General features: G+C 52.3%; 1 protein-coding gene and 1 long non-coding RNA gene across 3 annotated transcripts in view; one reads left to right on the top strand and one right to left on the bottom strand.

The window, feature by feature from the left end:
* The window catches only part of LOC142916612 (uncharacterized), a 51,221-nt gene extending 39,117 nt beyond the window's left edge, over positions 1-12,104 (bottom strand). The window contains exons 1-2 of the mRNA XM_076061758.1: positions 11,932-12,104; positions 8,023-8,180 (exon numbers count right to left, since the gene is read on the bottom strand). The gene's annotated coding sequence lies outside the window, so the exon portion shown is untranslated. The remainder of the gene's footprint in view (positions 1-8,022; positions 8,181-11,931) is intronic.
* Positions 12,105-12,556: 452 nt separating this feature from the next.
* On the top strand, positions 12,557-19,404 carry LOC142916611 (uncharacterized). 2 transcript variants are annotated; one of them, XR_012936548.1, is made up of 4 exons: positions 12,557-12,731; positions 15,606-15,737; positions 16,068-16,260; positions 18,679-19,404. It is a non-coding gene; the product is annotated as an uncharacterized LOC142916611 (long non-coding RNA). The 2 variants fall into 2 exon arrangements; XR_012936547.1 differs by lacking the exon at positions 18,679-19,404 and having other exon boundaries at positions 12,559-12,731; positions 16,068-16,422.
* Positions 19,405-21,547: the final 2,143 nt, after the last annotated feature.

Raw genomic sequence — 21,547 nt, 5'->3', positions numbered from 1 at the left:
AGACCCATAGACTTCTCACACAGAGACCCACAGACTACTCACACAGAGACCCATAGACTCACCACACAAAGACCCATAGACTCGTCACACAGAGACCCATAGACTCACCACACAGAGACCCATAGACTCACCACACAGACACCCATAGACTCACCACACAGAGACCCATAGACTCACCACACAGAGACCCCTAGACTACTCACACAGACACCCATAGACTACTCACACAGAGACTCATAGACTACTCACACAGAGACCCATAGACTACTCACACAGAGACCCATAGACTCACCACACAGAGACCCATAGACTACTCACACAGAGACCCATAGACTCACCACACAGAGACCCATAGACTACTCACACAGAGACCCATAGACTACTCACACAGAGACCCATAGACTACTCACACAGAGACCCATAGACTACTCACACAGAGACCCATAGACTACGCACACAGAGACCCATAGACTCACCACACAGAGATCCACAGACTCACACAGAGACCCATAGACTACGCACACAGAGATCCACAGACTCACACAGAGACCCACTGACTCGCATAGAGACCCATTGACTCACACAGAGACCCATAGACTACTCACACAAAGATCCACAGACTCACACAGAGAAAATTAGACTCACACAGATACCCGTAGACTCACACAAAGACCCATAGACTACTCACACCAAGTCCCATAAACTCACACAGAGACCCATAGACTACTCACACAGAGATCCAAAGACTCACACAGAGATTATTAGACTCACACAGAGAAAATTAGACTCACACAGAGAAAATTAGACTCACACAGAGACCCATTGACTCGCATAGAGACCCATACACTCACACAAAGACCCATAGACTACTCACACAGAGACCCATAGACTACTCACACAGAGATCCACAGACTCGCACAGAGAAAATTAGACTCACACAGAGACCCACTGACTCACACAGAGACCCATTGACTAACACAGATACCCATAGACTCACACAAAGACCCATAGACTAATGACACAAAGTCCCATAAACTCACACAGAGACCCATAGACTACTCACACAGAGACCCATAAAAACACACAGAGACCCATAGACTACTCACACAAAGACCCATAAACTCACACAGAGACCCATAGACTACTCACACAAAGACCCATAGACTACTCACACAGAGACCCACTGACTCACACAAAGACCCATAGACTACTCACACAAAGTCCCAAAAACTCACACAGAGACCCATAGACTACTCACACAGAGATCCACAGACTCACACAGAGACCCATAGACTCACCACACAGAGACCAATAGACTACTCACACAGAGACCCATAGACTACTCACACAGAGACTCATAGACTACTCACACAGAGACCCATAGACTACTCACACAGAGACCCATAGACTACTCACACAGAGACCCATAGACTCACCACACAGAGATCCATAGACTCACCACACAGAGACCCATAGACTCACCACATAGAGACCCATAGACTCACCACACAGAGACCCATAGACTCACCACGCAGAGACCCATAGACTACTCACACAGAGACCCACAGACTACTCACACAGAGACCCATAGATTCACCACACAGAGACCCATAGACTCACCACACAGAGACCCATAGACTACTCACACAGAGACCCATAAACTCACACAGAGACCCACTGACTCACACAGAGACCCACAGACTACTCACACAGAGAAAATTAGACGCACACAGAGACCCATAGACTACTCACACAGAGACCCACAGACTACTCACACAGAGACCCATAGACTACTCACACAGAGACCCATAGACTACTCACACAGAGACCCATAGACTACTCACACAGAGACCCATAGACTACGCACACAGAGACCCATAGACTCACCACACAGAGATCCACAGACTCACACAGAGACCGATAGACTACGCACACAGAGATCCACAGACTCACACAGAGACCCACTGACTCGCATAGAGACCCATTGACTCACACAGAGACCCATAGACTACTCACACAAAGATCCACAGACTCACACAGAGAAAATTAGACTCACACAGATACCCGTAGACTCACACAAAGACCCATAGACTACTCACACCAAGTCCCATAAACTCACACAGAGACCCATAGACTACTCACACAGAGATCCAAAGACTCACACAGAGATTATTAGACTCACACAGAGAAAATTAGACTCACACAGAGAAAATTAGACTCACACAGAGACCCATTGACTCGCATAGAGACCCATAGACTCACACAAAGACCCATAGACTACTCACACAGAGACCCATAGACTACTCACACAGAGATCCACAGACTCGCACAGAGAAAATTAGACTCACACAGAGACCCACTGACTCACACAGAGACCCATTGACTAACACAGATACCCATAGACTCACACAAAGACCCATAGACTAATGACACAAAGTCCCATAAACTCACACAGAGACCCATAGACTACTCACACAGAGACCCATAAACTCACACAGAGACCCATAGACTACTCACACAAAGACCCATAAACTCACACAGAGACCCATAGACTACTCACACAAAGACCCATAGACTACTCACACAGAGACCCACTGACTCACACAAAGACCCATAGACTACTCACACAAAGTCCCAAAAACTCACACAGAGACCCATAGACTACTCACACAGAGATCCACAGACTCACACAGAGACCCATAGACTCACCACACAGAGACCAATAGACTACTCACACAGAGACCCATAGACTACTCACACAGAGACTCATAGACTACTCACACAGAGACCCATAGACTACTCACACAGAGACCCATAGACTACTCACACAGAGACCCATAGACTCACCACACAGAGATCCATAGACTCACCACACAGAGACCCATAGACTCACCACATAGAGACCCATAGACTCACCACACAGAGACCCATAGACTCACCACGCAGAGACCCATAGACTACTCACACAGAGACCCACAGACTACTCACACAGAGACCCATAGACTCACCACACAGAGACCCATAGACTCACCACACAGAGACCCATAGACTTCTCACACAGAGACCCACAGACTACTCACACAGAGACCCATAGACTCACCACACAAAGACCCATAGACTCGTCACACAGAGACCCATAGACTCACCACACAGAGACCCATAGACTCACCACACAGACACCCATAGACTCACCACACAGAGACCCATAGACTCACCACACAGAGACCCCTAGACTACTCACACAGACACCCATAGACTACTCACACAGAGACTCATAGACTACTCACACAGAGACCCATAGACTACTCACACAGAGACCCATAGACTCACCACACAGAGACCCATAGACTACTCACACAGAGACCCATAGACTCACCACACAGAGACCCATAGACTACTCACACAGAGACCCATAGACTACTCACACAGAGACCCATAGACTACTCACACAGAGACCCATAGACTACTCACACAGAGACCCATAGACTACGCACACAGAGACCCATAGACTCACCACACAGAGATCCACAGACTCACACAGAGACCCATAGACTACGCACACAGAGATCCACAGACTCACACAGAGACCCACTGACTCGCATAGAGACCCATTGACTCACACAGAGACCCATAGACTACTCACACAAAGATCCACAGACTCACACAGAGAAAATTAGACTCACACAGATACCCGTAGACTCACACAAAGACCCATAGACTACTCACACCAAGTCCCATAAACTCACACAGAGACCCATAGACTACTCACACAGAGATCCAAAGACTCACACAGAGATTATTAGACTCACACAGAGAAAATTAGACTCACACAGAGAAAATTAGACTCACACAGAGACCCATTGACTCGCATAGAGACCCATAGACTCACACAAAGACCCATAGACTACTCACACAGAGACCCATAGACTACTCACACAGAGATCCACAGACTCGCACAGAGAAAATTAGACTCACACAGAGACCCACTGACTCACACAGAGACCCATTGACTAACACAGATACCCATAGACTCACACAAAGACCCATAGACTAATGACACAAAGTCCCATAAACTCACACAGAGACCCATAGACTACTCACACAGAGACCCATAAAAACACACAGAGACCCATAGACTACTCACACAAAGACCCATAAACTCACACAGAGACCCATAGACTACTCACACAAAGACCCATAGACTACTCACACAGAGACCCACTGACTCACACAAAGACCCATAGACTACTCACACAAAGTCCCAAAAACTCACACAGAGACCCATAGACTACTCACACAGAGATCCACAGACTCACACAGAGACCCATAGACTCACCACACAGAGACCAATAGACTACTCACACAGAGACCCATAGACTACTCACACAGAGACTCATAGACTACTCACACAGAGACCCATAGACTACTCACACAGAGACCCATAGACTACTCACACAGAGACCCATAGACTCACCACACAGAGATCCATAGACTCACCACACAGAGACCCATAGACTCACCACATAGAGACCCATAGACTCACCACACAGAGACCCATAGACTCACCACGCAGAGACCCATAGACTACTCACACAGAGACCCACAGACTACTCACACAGAGACCCATAGATTCACCACACAGAGACCCATAGACTCACCACACAGAGACCCATAGACTACTCACACAGAGACCCACAGACTACTCACACAGAGACCCATAGACTCACCACACAGAGACCCATAGACTCGTCACACAGAGACCCATAGACTCACCACACAGAGACCCATAGACTCACCACACAGACACCCATAGACTCACCACACAGAGACCCATAGACTCACCACACAGAGACCCCTAGACTACTCACACAGACACCCATAGACTACTCACACAGAGACTCATAGACTACTCACACAGAGACCCATAGACTACTCACACAGAGACCCATAGACTCACCACACAGAGACCCATAGACTACTTACACAGAGACCCATAGACTCACCACACAGAGACCCATAGACTACTCACACAGAGACCCATAGACTACTCACACAGAGACCCATAGACTCACCACACAGAGACCCATAGACTCACCACACAGAGACCCACAGACTACTCACACAGAGACCCATAGACTCATCACACAGAGACCCATAGAATCACCACACAGAGACCCATAGACTCATCACACAGAGACCCACAGACTACTCACACAGAGACCCACAGACTCATCACACAGAGACCCATAGACTCACCACACAGAGACCCATAGACTCACCACACAGAGACCCATAGACTCATCACACAGAGACCCATAGACTACTCACACAGAGATCCATAGACTCACCACACAGAGACCCATAGACTCACCACACAGAGATCCACAGACTCACACAGAGACTATTAGACTCACACAGAGACCCATAGACTCATCACACAGACACCCATAGACTACTCACACAGAGACCCATAGACTACTCACACAGATACCCATAGACTCACACAAAGACCCATAGACTACTCACACAAAGTCCCAAAAACTCACACAGAGACCCATAGACTACTCACACAGAGATCCACAGACTCACACAGAGACCCATAGACTACTCACACAGAGACCCAGACTCACACAGAGACCCATAGACTCACACAAAGACCCATAGACTACTCACACAAAGACCCATAAACTCACACAGAGACCCACTGACTCACACAGAGACCCACAGACTACTCACACAGAGAAAATTAGACTCACACAGAGACCCATAGACTACTCACACAGAGACCCACAGACTACTCACACAGAGACCCATAGACTACTCACACAGAGACCCATAGACTACTCACACAGAGACCCATAGACTACTCACACAGAGACCCATAGACTACACACACAGAGACCCATAGACTCACCACACAGAGATCCACAGACTCACACAGAGACCCATAGACTACGCACACAGAGATCCACAGACTCACACAGAGACCCACTGACTCGCATAGAGACCCATTGACTCACACAGAGACCCATAGACTACTCACACAAAGATCCACAGACTCACACAGAGAAAATTAGACTCACACAGATACCCGTAGACTCACACAAAGACCCATAGACTACTCACACAAAGTCCCATAAACTCACACAGAGACCCATAGACTACTCACACAGAGACCCAGACTCACACAGAGACCCATAGACTCACACAAAGACCCATAGACTACTCACACAAAGACCCATAAACTCACACAGAGACCCACTGACTCACACAGAGACCCACAGACTACTCACACAGAGAAAATTAGACTCACACAGAGACCCATAGACTACTCACACAGAGACCCACAGACTACTCACACAGAGACCCATAGACTACTCACACAGAGACCCATAGACTACTCACACAGAGACCCATAGACTACTCACACAGAGACCCATAGACTACACACACAGAGACCCATAGACTCACCACACAGAGATCCACAGACTCACACAGAGACCCATAGACTACGCACACAGAGATCCACAGACTCACACAGAGACCCACTGACTCGCATAGAGACCCATTGACTCACACAGAGACCCATAGACTACTCACACAAAGATCCACAGACTCACACAGAGAAAATTAGACTCACACAGATACCCGTAGACTCACACAAAGACCCATAGACTACTCACACAAAGTCCCATAAACTCACACAGAGACCCATAGACTACTCACACAGAGACCCATAGACTACTCACACAGAGACCCATAGACTACTCACACAGAGACCCATAGACTACACACACAGAGACCCATAGACTCACCACACAGAGATCCACAGACTCACACAGAGACCCATAGACTACGCACACAGAGATCCACAGACTCACACAGAGACCCACTGACTCGCATAGAGACCCATTGACTCACACAGAGACCCATAGACTACTCACACAAAGATCCACAGACTCACACAGAGAAAATTAGACTCACACAGATACCCGTAGACTCACACAAAGACCCATAGACTACTCACACAAAGTCCCATAAACTCACACAGAGACCCATAGACTACTCACACAGAGATCCACAGACTCACACAGAGATTATTAGACTCACACAGAGAAAATTAGACTCACACAGAGAAAATTAGACTCACACAGAGACCCATTGACTCGCATAGAGACCCATAGACTCACACAAAGACCCATAGACTAATGACACAAAGTCCCATAAACTCACACAGAGACCCATAGACTACTCACACAGAGACCCATAAACTCACACAGAGACCCATAGACTACTCACACAAAGACCCATAAACTCACACAGAGACCCATAGACTACTCACACAAAGACCCATAGACTACTCACACAGAGACCCACTGACTCACACAAAGACCCATAGACTACTCACACAAAGTCCCAAAAACTCACACAGAGACCCATAGACTACTCACACAGAGATCCACAGACTCACACAGAGACCCATAGACTACTCACACAGAGACCCAGACTCACACAGAGACCCACAGACTCACACAGAGACCCACTGACTCACACAGAGACCCACTGACTCGCATAGAGACCCATAGACTCACACAAAGACCCATAGACTACTCACACAAAGACCCATAAACTCACACAGAGACCCACTGACTCACACAGAGACCCACAGACTACTCACACAGAGAAAATTAGACTCACACAGAGACCCATAGACTACTCACACAGAGACCCACAGACTACTCACACAGAGACCCATTGACTCACACAGAGACCCACAGACTACTCACACAGAGAAAATTAGACTCACACAGAGACCCATAGACTACTCACACAGAGACCCATTGACTCACACAAAGACCCATAGACTACTCACACAAAGACCCATAGACTACTCACACAAAGTCCCATAAACTCACACAGAGACCCATAGACTACTCACACAGAGACCCATAGACTACTCACACAGAGACCCATAGACTCACACAGAGACCCACAGACTCACATAGAGACCCAGTGACTCACACAGAGACCCGTAGAGTATCTTCTTTGGTTCTTTCGGTATTAAAGTCACCACCACCACGTAGAATGAGAATGATAAAATAATAAAATAAAACACAATAAAATTCTCACGACGTTTCGGCCACGACACAAGCGGCCTTCTTCAGGTGAAAGGAACAAACCTGTCGGGACGACAGAGCTTCAATTAATGACGGAGCTTCAATAATGAAGCCCTTAGCACAGACTGACGTTGTGACACGTGGTGCACGTGGTGTCTGTGTGTGTGTCTGTGTGTCTGTGTGTGTCTGTGTGTGTGTGTCTGTGTGTCTGTGTGTGTGTCTGTGTGTGTGTCTGTCTGTGTGTGTGTCTGTGTGTGTGTGTCTGTCTGTGTGTGTGTCTGTGTGTGTGTGTCTGTCTGTGTGTGTGTCTGTCTGTGTGTGTGTGTGTCTGTGTGTCTGTGTGTGTGTGTCTGTCTGTGTGTGTCTGTCTGTGTGTGTGTCTGTGTGTGTGTCTGTGTGTGTATGTGTGTGTGTCTGTGTGTGTGTGTGTGTCTGTGTGTGTGTCTGTGTGTGTGTCTGTCTGTGTGTGTGTCTGTGTCTGTGTGTGTGTCTGTGTGTGTGTGTATGTGTGTGTATGTGTGTGTGTCTGTGTGTGTGTGTGTCTGTGTGTGTGTCTGTCTGTATGTGTGTCTGTCTGTGTGTGTGTCTGTGTGTGTGTGTCTGTGTGTGTCTGTGTGTGTGTCTGTCTGTGTGTGTGTCTGTCTGTGTGTGTGTCTGTGTGTGTGTGTCTGTGTGTCTGTCTGTGTGTCTGTGTGTATGTGTCTGTCTGTGTGTCTGTGTCTGTGTGTGTGTCTGTCTGTGTGTCTGTGTGTATGTGTCTGTCTGTGTGTCTGTGTGTGTGTGTCTGTGTGTCTGTGTATGTGACTGTGTGTGTGTGACTGTGTGTGTACTGTGTGTGGGGAGCGATAGTGTAGCGGTTAGCGCTACGCTGCGCTATGAACCTGGCGACCCGGGTTCGATTCCCGCTCACGGCCAACACCAGTGACGATTATCTGAACCGGTCCCGGGCCTCCCCTAGGTCGACTCAGCCTCAAATGAGTACCTGGTGCGGTGTGTAAACATCGCGACTGGGGAGACAAAGGCGGTCGGGCGTGGTGCTGGCCACCCACCCCCTCGTGTACCGTTCCGGCCTTCATAGGTGCTCGCTAACAGCACTTGCCCCTACAGTCTGTTAAGGCTATATGGGGGATCTTTGTCTTTGTTTGTGTGTCTGTGTGTGTGTCTGTGTGTCTGTGTATGTGTGAAGAGCGGTGGGACAGCGGTCAGTGCGCGCGCGCAATTAATTAATTATTAATTATTGATCTATTCGGCCGCCGTTGGCTTGTTGACACAAGGGCTTAGTAGGAGTTTTTAATTAACTCTGAGCAGCCGTCAGTCAAACCATTACGTCATCCGCGCGGTTAAAGCGCGAGTGGGGGGATGACGTCATTGACCCTCCCCCCCCCAAATGGCGGGTGGGGGGGAGGGCATCGGCCCCCACCTAATGGGGAGTGGCGAGTGGGGCATTAGCCCCCACTCACTCACCCATCCACTCACCCCCTCACTCACCCCCTCACCAACCCCCTCACTCACCCCTCACCAACCCCCCCACTCACTCACCCATCCACTCACTCACCCCCTCACTAAACCCCCTCACTCACCCACCCCCTCACTCACTCACCCCCTCACCAACCCCCTCACTCACTCACTCACCCCCTCACTCACTCACTCACCCCCTCACTCACCCCCTCACTCACCCCCTCACCAACCCCCTCACTCACCCCCTCACTCACTCACCCCCTCACTAAACCCCTCACTCACCCACCCCCTCACTCACTCACCCCCTCACCCACCCCCTCACTCACCCCCTCACCAACCCCCTCACTTACTCACCCCTTCACCAACCCCCTCACTCACCCCCTCACTCACCCCCTCACCAACCCCCTCACTCACCCCCTCACTCACCCCCTCACCAACCCCCTCACTCACTCACCCCCTCATCCCCTCACTCACCCCCTCACCAACCCCCTCACTCACTCACCCCCTCACCAACCCCCTCACTCACCTACCCCCTCACCCACTCACCCCCTCACTCATCCCCTCACCAACCCCCTCACTCACCCCCTCACCCACCCCCTCACTCACCCCCTCACCAACCCCCTCACTCACCCCCTCACTCACTCACCCCCTCACTCACTCACCCCTTCACCAACCCCCTCACCCCCTCACTCACCCCCTCACCAATCCCCTCACTCACTCACCCCCTCACCAACCCCCTTACTCACCCCCTCACTCACCCACCCCTCACTCACCCCCTCACTCACCCCCTCACCAATCCCCTCACTCACTCACCCCCTCACCAACCCCCTTACTCACCCCCTCACTCACCCACCCCTCACTCACCCCCTCACTCACCCCCTCACCAATCCCCTCACTCACTCACCCCCTCACCAACCCCCTTACTCACCCCCTCACTCACCCACCCCTCACTCACCCCCTCACTCACCCCCTCACCAATCCCCTCACTCACTCACCCCCTCACCAACCCCCTCACTCACCCCCTCACAACCCCCTCAGTCACCCCCTCACTCACTCACCCATCCACTCACCCCCTCACTCACCCCCTCACCAACCCCCTCACTCACCCCTCACCAACCCCCCCACTCACTCACCCATCCACTCACTCACCCCCTCACTAAACCCCCTCACTCACCCACCCCCTCACTCACTCACCCCCTCACCAACCCCCTCACTCACTCACTCACCCCCTCACTCACCCCCTCACCAACCCCCTCACTCACCCCCTCACTCACTCACCCCCTCACTAAACCCCTCACTCACCCACCCCCTCACTCACTCACCCCCTCACCCACCCCCTCACTCACCCCCTCACCAACCCCCTCACTCACTCACCCCTTCACCAACTCCCTCACTCACCCCCTCACTCACCCCCTCAACAACCCCCTCACTCACCCCCTCACTCACCCCCTCACCAACCCCCTCACTCACTCACCCCCTCATCCCCTCACTCACCCCCTCACCAACCCCCTCACTCACTCACCCCCTCACCAACCCCCTCACTCACCTACCCCCTCACCTACTCACCCCCTCATTCATCCCCTCACCAACCCCCTCACTCACCCCCTCACTCACCCCCTCACTCACCCCCTCACCCACCCCCTCACTCACCCCCTCACCAACCCCCTCACTCACCCCCTCACTCACTCACCCCCTCACTCACCCCCTCACTCACTCACCCCTTCACCAACCCCCTCACCCCCTCACTCACCCCCTCACCAATCCCCTCACTCACTCACCCCCTCACCAACCGCCTTACTCACCCCCTCACTCACCCACCCCTCACTCACCCCCTCACTCACCCCCTCACCAATCCCCTCACTCACTCACCCCCTCACCAACCCCCTTACTCACCCCCTCACTCACCCCCTCACCAATCCCCTCACTCACTCACCCCCTCACCAACCCCCTTACTCACCCCCTCACTCACCCACCCCTCACTCACCCCCTCACTCACCCCCTCACCAATCCCCTCACTCACTCACCCCCTCACCAACCCCCTCACTCACCCCCTCACCAACCCCCTCAGTCACCCCCTCACTCACTCACCCCCTCACTCACCCCCTCACCAATCCCCTCACTCACTCACCCCCTCACCAACCCCCTCACCAACCCCCTCACTCACCCCCTCACCAACCCCCTCACTCACCCCCTCACCAACCCCCTCAGTCACCCCCTCACTCATCCCCTCACTCACCCCCTCACCAACCCCCTCACTCACCCCCTCACCAACCCCCTCAGTCACCCCCTCACTCACCCCCTCACTCACCCCCTCACCCCCTCACTCACCCCCTCACCCCCCCACCCACCCACTCACCGTCGTGGTGTGTTTATACACTAAACAATGTCCTCGTGTGGAGTGAGTGCAGGAGGTCCGACGTTTCGTGCCGCTAACACGGACAGGCGACTGCGCGCGGCTGTGATCACGTGACGCATTCGCAGGGCGGAAGAGTCTTCCGGAAGATGTCCCGCGCCACGCGTGAGACGGCCGGAAGAGTCTTCCGGAAGATGTCGCGCGCCACGCTTGAGACGGCCGGAAGAGTCTTCCGGAAGATGTCCCGCGCCACTGCTTGAGACGGGCCGGAAGATTCTTCCGGAAGATGTCGCTCACCACGCGTGAGACGGCCGGAAGAGTCTTCCGGAAGATGTTCCGCGCCACGCTTGAGACGGCCGGCAGAGTCTTCCGGAAGATGTCCCGCGCCACGCTTGAGACTGGCCGGAAGAGTCTTCCGGAAGATGTCCCGCGCCACGCGTGAAACGGCCGGAAGAGTCTTCCGGAAGATGTCCCGCGCCACGCTTGAGACTGGCCGGAAGAGTCTTCCGGAAGATGTCCCGCGCCACGCTTGAGACTGGCCGGAAGAGTCTTCCGGAAGATGTCCCGCGCCACGCTTGAGACGGCCGGAAGAGTCTTCCGGAAGATGTCCCGCGCCATGCTTAAGACGGCCGGAAGAGTCTTCCGGAAGATGTCCCGCGAGTCTTGAAGGGCACGTGACACGTGAGACAATCAACCCGCTGGGAGGTGTAACAGCAACGATAACAACAGCAGAAACAACAACAGCAGCAGTAGAGGCGCCGTTCCACGTGTGCACACCCAAGGACAAAGACGCCTCGCTGGGGGTGAGTGTGGGGGCCGAGTGGGTCACCCACGTGGATAGAGCCTGGGGCGGGCCTAGAACTGGTCGGTGACTGTGTGTGTGGTGTGTGTGGTGTGATGTGTGTGGTGTGTGTGTGGTGTGTGTGTGGTGTGTGTGTGACTGTGTGTGTGGTGTGTGTGTGTGGTGTGTGTGTGGTGTGTGTGACTGTGTGTGGTGTGTGTGTGGTGTGTGTGACTGTGTGTGGTGTGTGTGTGTGGTGTGTGTGTAGTGTGTGTGTGTGGTGTGTGTGTGGTGTGTGGTGTGTGTGTGTGATGTGTCTGTGGTGTGTGTGTGATGTGTGTGTGGTGTGTGTGTGTGGTGTGTGTGTGGTGTGTGTGTGACTGTGTGTGTGGTGTGTGTGTGTGTGGTCTGTGTGTGTGGTGTGTGTGGTCTGTGTGTGTGGTGTGTGTGTGGTGTGTGTGTGGTGTCTGTGAGTGTGTGGTGTCTGTGTGTGGTGTGTGTGTGGTGTATGTGTGGGGTGTGTGTGTGACTGTGTGTGTGGGGTGTGTGTGTGACTGTGTGTGTGGTGTGTGTGACTGTGTGGTGTGTGTGTGGTGTCTGTGTGTGTGGTGTGTGTGGTGTGTGTGTGATGTGACTGTGTGTGTGGTGTGTGTGTGATGTGTGTGACTGTGTGTGGTGTGTGGTGTGTGTGTGGTGTGTATGTGTGATGTGTCTGTGGTGTGTGTGTGATGTGTGTGACTGTGTGTGTGGTGTGTGACTGTGTGTGTGGTGTGTGTGACTGTGTGTGTGGCGTGTGACTGTGTGTGTGTGGTGTGTGACTGTGTGTGGTGTGTGTGATGTGTCTGTGGTGTGTGTGACTGTGTGTGGTGTGTGACTGTGTGTGGTGTGTGTGTGATGTGTGACTGTGTATGTGGTGTGTAACTGTGTGTGATGTTTCTGTGGTGTGTGTGGTGTGTGTGGTGTGTGTGATGTGTCTGTGGTGTGTGTGACTGTGTGTGTGTGGTGTGTGACTGTGTGTGTGTGGTGTGTGACTGTGTGTGGTGTGTGTGTGGTGTGTGTCTGACTGTGTGTGGTGTGTGACTGTGTGTGGGTCTGCCCCGTGACCTCCTGCCAGCGGGCATTCGACACTTCACGTGGCCTCAGGGTGCACATAGCCTGGCACAAGCGTCGTGGTGACGTCACCGCCACTTAGTGGCGAATGGCGGTTGTTGTTGTTGTTGTGGTGTGTGACTGTGTGTGTGGTGTGTGTCTGCGTTTTATTGATGGTTTCGCTCGAATAGTTGGTCAACACAGCAGCTGATAATGCAAATGATAGTTATAATTCGCATTTAATAATCCGTGGCTTAGCTGATGTGAGTGGAGTTTGTGTGATCTCCCCCTGTTCTACAGATGAGTGAGTGGAGTTTGTGTGATTCTCCCCCTGTTCTACAGAGTGAGTGAGTGGAGTTTGTGTGATCTCCCCCTGTTATACAGAGTGGAGTTTGTGTGATCTCCCCCTGTTCTACAGAGTGAGTGGAGTTTGTGTGATCTCCCCCTGTTCTACAGAGTGAGTGAGTGGAGTTTGTGTGATCTCCCCCTGTTCTACAGAGTGAGTGGAGTTTGTGTGATCTCCCCCTGTTCTACAGAGTGAGTGAGTGGAGTTTGTGTGATCTCCCCCTGTTCTACAGAGTGAGTGGAGTTTGTGTGATCTCCCCCTGTTCTACAGAGTGAGTGAGTGGAGTTTGTGTGATCTCCCCCTGTTCTACAGATGAGTGAGTGGAGTTTGTATGATCTCCCCCTGTTCTATAGATGAGTGAATGGAGTTTGTATGATCTCCCCCTGTTCTACAGATGAGTGAGTGGAGTTTGTGTGATCTACCCCTGTTCTACAGATGAGTGACTGGAGTTTGTGTGATCTCCCCCTGTTCTACAGAGTGAGTGAGTGGAGTTTGTGTGATCTCGCCCTGTTCTGCAGAGTGAGTGAGTGGAGTTTGTGTGATCTCCCCCTGTTCTACAGATGAGTGACTGGAGTTTGTGATCTCCCCCTGTTCTACAGATGAGTGAGTGGAGTTTGTGTGATCTCCCCCTGTTCTACAGATGAGTGAGTGGAGTTTGTGTGATCTCCCCCTGGTCTACAGATGAGTGAGTGGAGTTTGTGTGATCTCCCCCTGTTCTACAGATGAGTGAGTAGAGTTTGTGTGATCTCCCCCTGTTCTACAGAGTGAGTGAGTGGAGTTTGTGTGATCTCCCCCTGTTCTACAGAGTGAGTGGAGTTTGTGTGATCTCCCCCTGTTCTACAGATGAGTGAGTGGAGTTTGTGTGATCTCCCCCTGTTCTACAGATGAGTGAGTGGAGTTTGTGTGATCTCCCCCTGTTCTTCAGATGAGTGCGTGGAGTTTGTGTGATCTCCCCCTGTTCTACAGATGAGTGAGTGGAGTTTGTGTGATCTCCCCCTGTTCTGCAGATGAGTGACTGGAGTTTGTGTGATCTCCCCCTGTTCTACAGATGAGTGAGTGGAGATTGTGTGATCTCCCCCTGTTCTACAGATGAGTGGAGTTTGTGTGATCTCCCCCTGTCCTACAGATGAGTGAGTGGAGTTTGTGTGATCTCCCCCTATTCTACAGATGAGTGAGTGGAGTTTGTGTGATCTCCCCCTGTTCTACAGATGAGTGAGTGGAGTTTGTGTGATCTCCCCCTGTTCTACAGAGTGAGTGAATGGAGTTTGTATAATCTCCCCCTGTTCTACAGATTGAGTGAGTGGAGTTTGTATGATCTCACTCTGTTCTACAAAGTGAGTGAGTGAGTGGAGTTTGTGTGATCTCCCCCTGTCCTACAGATGAGTGAGTGGAGTTTGTGTGATCTCCCCCTGTTCTACAGATGAGTGAGTGGAGTTTGTGTGATCTCCCCCTGTTCTACAGATGAGTGAGTGGAGTTTGTGTGGACCATCTTCAGAGTCAGTGGAGGAGGCTCGTGAAGGACGCTGCTACTGGGCAGTTTGAGGCAGTCGCCCTCCTGCAACAACGGAGTGCAGAGGAGCGGCAGCAGGCTCAGTGAGTCGACCCGTGGCACCTGGGTCTGTCCCTTGACCTCCTGCCAGCACCAGGCGTTCGACACTTCACGTGACCTTCAAGTGCACTTATAGCCGTGACTTAGAGCTTTTGTGACTGCAGGAATTCATATTCTTTGGGTCTTACGGTAAGTCACTTATCTACGTGACTTTACCGAAAGATCCAAAGAATATGCACGTAGCCTGCCGCTTGTTGTTGTTGATGGTGCTGACGGAGGTGACGGTGTTGGAGGTGATGGCGTTGGTGACGCTGATGGCGTTGGTGACGGTGTTAGAGGTGATGCTGACGGCGGTGATGGTTGTGACGTTACAGGTTTGCTCCCCGCACGGCCACCGTCGCTCGGGAACGAGGAGAGCGACCGAAGAGCTCCGATGGAGCGGGAAGGGAGAGGAGAGCGAGGAGGGAAAAGAAGTCAGGGCAGAGAGGAGGAGCCTCAAATTACGGAAGAGCAAGAAGGGAGAGATGACGGACATCAAGACGCCCAGAGGGGAGAGCGTGCAGTGAGGTGGGCCGAGGGCAAGAGGGAGGAGCAGAGGCAGGACGCGGACAGGGCCAGGTGGGAGCGAGAGGGGGCCAGAAGGAAAGTCGCGGGAGGGGTGGGTGGAGAGAGACAGGTCGAAGGCAGAGCGAGAGACACAGAGAGGAGAGACAGAGAGAGGAGGGATAGAGAGGCGGGGGAGATGGGGGGGAGAGGCAGGGACGATGGGGGAGGGATGGGGCAAGGCCGGAGAGATCAGAGGGATATACACATAAAAATGCCATTGAGATTATAGATCGAGTCTTATCGGACTTGCCACGTGGGAGATGATGTGAGGGGTACGGAAGGAGGACAAATTTGTAAGGGGTAGATTCACAAAGAGACCCATAGATTAGCATCCTCATCTAGCCACTCACTTGTCCGCTCACCAACTCACCCGGCGACTCACCCACTGACTCATCCACCCATTCACTCATCCACCCACCCACTCACCCAACAACTTACCCACCCACCCACTCACCCAGACACTCAACCACCCATATATCATGTTGGGTATTTTATATCAAATGTTTATTGTTTTGGCCATTAAACGTCAGTGTCGTAGTGGTCGCCCAGCATGAGTTATAATCCTGGACAGCCGGCATCACAAACCCCTCCACCACCACCACCACCGATGTGTTCCTCGTGGAAACAAATCTGAAATTAATTTCGCATTCCTCAGGTCGTGCGAGATTAAATCAAACGGAAGGGCTTCACAGCCGAGGCAAGGTGAAAGGGGTTCACTGCCTCGCGACGCAGTATCGTCCGCTCGCTTTGCTCGTCAATACCGAAGAAACGACGCACGGCCGTGATCTTTTGGAAAGCGTCTGTGGTGTGATCGCAGTCAAAGCAGTCATAATGGGCAGTCGATCGTCAGGACGCACGTGTGGTGGTGGTGGGGTAAAGTGTGGGCACTCTCGCCTATTTCAACAAGCAGATGGATAGCTTGGAAGTGTAGGGCCCAGATGCCCCTCGAGAGGAGCTCACCGCAGCATCTTCTGTTGGAGGTCCGTCCCACCCGGGGGGCCGTGGCACAAGCGACACGTTGCAGAGCTGCGCCTTTGCCTTTGTCTCACGACGCGTTGCAGATGAGCTGTGGCAACTGCGGTGGCTGTCGCACTCAAATTTGAACCCCGTGGGGCCGGAGTTACATTCGTCAGCGCCCCTGTCGCCCCCTGGTGGACGAACCGCGCCTGGCTGCCGTCCGTCCCGAGTTTTGAGGATCTTTCTGAGAGTGTTTGGGTCATTTTTCCTGAATCGTGCGAAATCCGAGCAATTCCGAAATTCCATTCTCGCGCGCGACGGCACCAGCGATGTGCTCAGCAGCTAAATGCCGACGCTGAGGCTTGCTGGTCTTCGCGAGAGGGCTTCAGGAGAGAGGTGGTTTAGTTTTGATATTTCTCCTGCGTTGAAGGGGCGCAGACCACAGCGGTTTACTGTGTGGTCCGTAGTTTAGAGTGCATGGCCACAATAACAAATACACGTCTTCATTTGGTTCCCCATTGAGCTGTGCTTAGGCCGTCTGAGCATAAGTGACGTCTGTGGATGAAAATCGTTTGCTGCACTTGATGATGAACACAAACACTGTTGTGATTTAGATACAGGATAATTTTGAATTTCTCATCTAAACTGCTACGCGAGGTTTGCGACGCTTTAGGTGCTAAGATAATTAAAACGTCGCCGTACCACCCCCAGACAGATGGGATGGTGGAGCGCCTGAATAGAACTCTGACCTCCATGCTCTGTCAGGCGATTGACGCGGCGCAAACGGACTGGGATTTGCATGTTCCGAGTGTACTAGCTGCATATAGGATGGCCCCTCATACTTCCACGGGATTTTCACCATTTTTTCTCATGTATGGGAGGCAGAATGTACCCCCTGTAGATGCCCAATTGGGTTTGCCACTGGCTAAGGGGAAATCCAAGTTGCCCAGAGCATGTGAAAATTACCCCGCAATGCATTTCCACGGCTCGGGAGGCGGCAAAATTTAACGCCGCCAAAGACGGGCGAAACAACGAACGTATTCTAGATTTGAAGCTTTCGTGACTGCAAGGATCCATACTCTTTGGTTCTATTCGGTAAAGTCACCACGCAGGTAAAAATACATGACTTTACCGAATAGAACCAAAGAGTAATGAACGTATTGCGGGGAAACGGGATCACGTGCTAGCATGGCCCATCGGTGACGGAGCATGGTTACGTTGCCTGCGGGTGCCGGTTGGTTACGTCCCCTAAGCTGCATCAGCCCCCCGGCAAGAGCCCGTGGAAGTGGCCGAGGTTAAGCGGCCGCAGTTTGCGCGTTTCCGGCTGGGTCTTCGCCGTTGGTTCGTCCGTCCGTCTCGGCCGAAGCCGTTTGTCCTGCCACGGATTGCCTCTTCCCCCGTCTCCGAAAATTGGTCCGCCAGCGTCCAGTGCGTCCGGCGAGCCGGGGATGGCGTGTGCGTTCAGACGGCGTGCGTCGGAAGGATCGCGCCGTGCCGCCCGTCGCATCGAAGCCTCGCCGGGACCGAGGGAGGTGGCTGCTGCCGCCGAGCCTGCTGCACCCGTGCCTCCTGCTGCACCCGTGCCTCCTGCTGCACCCGTGCCTCCTGCGTTGCACCCCGTGTGTCTCCGGCCGTTCTCGTGGCACGCGCACCGCCCGAGCAGGGGCGGAAGACCCGTCCCCCGTCAACGGAACTCGGCGTCGCGAACTCGGTCCAAACGCTTGCGATTCCGTTGATTCCTGATTCTGGGTATTTGCTCGGGAATGGCGGAGAGGTTGTGGTTGTTGTTGTTGTTGTTCAGTTCTGGCCGAGGTTAACTCGGTCCAAATGCTTGCGATTCCGTTGATTCCATATTCTGGGTATTGGTCGGGGAATGGCGGAGAGGTTGTGGTTGTTGTTGTTGTTGTTCAGTTCTGGTCGAGGTTAACTCGGTCCAAATGCTTGCGATTCCGTTGATTCCATATTCTGGGTATTGGTCGGGAATGGCGGAGAGGTTGTGGTTGTTGTTCAGTTCTGTTCTGTTCGTTTTCCTAAGTCTTGTTCCCTTTCGTAAATGTTCCCTTCGCTCCTTGTTCCCTCGTCTTTAGGTGTTGTTCCTGCGGATTGTTCTGCCTTTTTAAGGAAAATAACTGGAGTCCTGCTTTTATAGATATTGTTGTTGTTGTTATCCTGCACATGGGCGCACTTACCTGTTATTTGAGTATTAGCCAGGAAAATTTCGATTTAAACCTTTCGTGACTGTAAGGATTCATCTTCTTTGGTTCTTTCAGTAAAGTCACCGCGTAGAATGAGAATAAAATAATAAAATAAAACAATAAAATTCTCACGACGTTTCGGCCACAACGCAGGTGGCCTTCTTCAGAGCTTCATTATTGAAGCTCCGTCATTTATTGTAGCTCTGTCGTCCCGACAGGTTTGTTCCTTTCACCTGAAGAAGGCCACTTGTGTTGTGGCCGAAACGTCGTGAGAATTTTATTGTTTTATTTTATTATTTTATTCTCATTCTACGTGGTGACTTTACCGAAAGAACCAAACAAGATATTAGCCAGGAAGGCTACATGTTTTTTTATTACGGGGGGGGGTGGGGGGGGGTGATGTAATGACATGATGACACCTGTTGGTTAGAAAACGGAAGCACGGGTACAGGCACCGCTAAAGCAACATCCAATCCGAAAGGGAGAGGTATCTAGGCCAAGGGTAAATGGGCGGGGCTCGCCGGGAACCCTCTGGAAGGTTCCGCGATAGGGCGTGGCCAGAGGCGGAGCCTAGCCGCACCTTGCGGCGACAGAAGCGGTGGGCGGAGGAGGACTCGGGGCTCGCGCGTGGAGCCTTGGGTCCCGGGCTGCGTCGCCGCTCGCCGTCGTCTCTCTCCGTCGTGTGGCCGCGCGCGGAAGATCTCCTGCGGGGGTTCCGTCGCCGCCCTTCCCGGCACGCCGCCGGCCAGCGGCGAAGCCGAGAGCGGACGGGTGGAACGGCGCCGCGTGACCGACCGTGCGTGTGGCCGGCGGAGACGCCGCGCTCAGAATGAGAAGATGAGGTTGGCCCGCGCTGTGCCGCGTGTTAATAAAAGAAGCACCCCCTCATTGCGTACGTACGTTGAACTTCTTACGCGCCGTACGTAGCCAACCGTGCTCATCGGAGGTGCTGGGGAAGGACGACAAACTGAACACACAAAGTCGTCAATCCTGATTTGAAGCTTTCGTGACTGCAGGGATCCACGCTCTTTGGTTCTTCCGGTAAAGTGACTGTGAAGACGGTCGCTTGTTGCTGCGATCGGAACGTCGTGATCTATTTTTGTTTTGTTTTTTTTACCGAAAGAACCAAAGGGTACGATAGGTAGTTCCGTAGTCAAATCTTCATTCAAAAGCGCATAGCTCCAGCGACTTAATGAATGTCAGAAGGAAGAGCGTTCCAGACGGCTGCTGGAGCGCATCTGAAAGCGCGCCACGCAGTGGCCGTCAAATCTTGACTTGAAGTCAAGATTGACGGCCGCTCTTTGGGTCTTTCGGTAAAGTCATCACGTGGGTAGGTAGAAAATAAAATAAATTAAATCACGTGACGTTTCGTTAGCAACACGACAAGCGTCCGTCATCAGGTGGGACAGCCACAGCAAGAGACAATTGCTGAAGTGGGCAAAAGGGTTGCCGTGACAAGAGGCTACGTAGGTAAGAGAGGGGGGAGAAGCCAGGGAGGAGAGATAGAGTGAGGGGGGAGGAGCTACTCAACTGACATCCCTACGAGAGAGAGAGGCTCTACCTTGGTAAACAACAACCACCAAAACGACCACCACCACTACAACGATGAGAATTTCTCACCTCGGATTTCAATGCAAGAGCGCAGGTGGCAGCAGGTAGTATGACGTAGTATGACGTCACTTCCCCCCGGCTCTCCCACTGAATAAATTATGTTAATGAGGCCGGCCCATATGTGGAGGGATGGGGGCGTGGGCGCTGAACCCGTCGCAATAAACTCGCGACGGCTTTAACGAACACATTATGTTAATGAGCCACCAGTCACTGGGCGTAGCTTTGCCCAAATAAGGATTGCCACTGGAACGATATCGGCGGTGACCCAAGCGGAGGTGACGTCACGCTCAAGAGCGTGGTGGACGGGGGAGGGTTGAATACCTTGGTGACATGACGTCTATTGTTTTTATATATCCTCGTGTTCAACAGAGTTAATAGACTTTACTTCAAACACAAATTTGACACTGTCACACACTGCCATGAGTAAACAGGTGGTGGTGTGACCAGAACCATGCCTGGCCACCTTCATCTGCTCAGCATTAATT

Source organism: Petromyzon marinus, unplaced genomic scaffold, assembly GCF_048934315.1.
Source record: "Petromyzon marinus isolate PM22_M1 ecotype Great Lakes invasive population unplaced genomic scaffold, UKy_Petmar_22M1.pri1.0 PM_G_Scaffold_4, whole genome shotgun sequence".
NCBI lineage: Eukaryota > Metazoa > Chordata > Hyperoartia > Petromyzontiformes > Petromyzontidae > Petromyzon > Petromyzon marinus.
The sequence above is the reverse complement of the archived record's forward strand: the minus strand, read 5'-3'. Positions and strand labels throughout refer to the sequence as shown.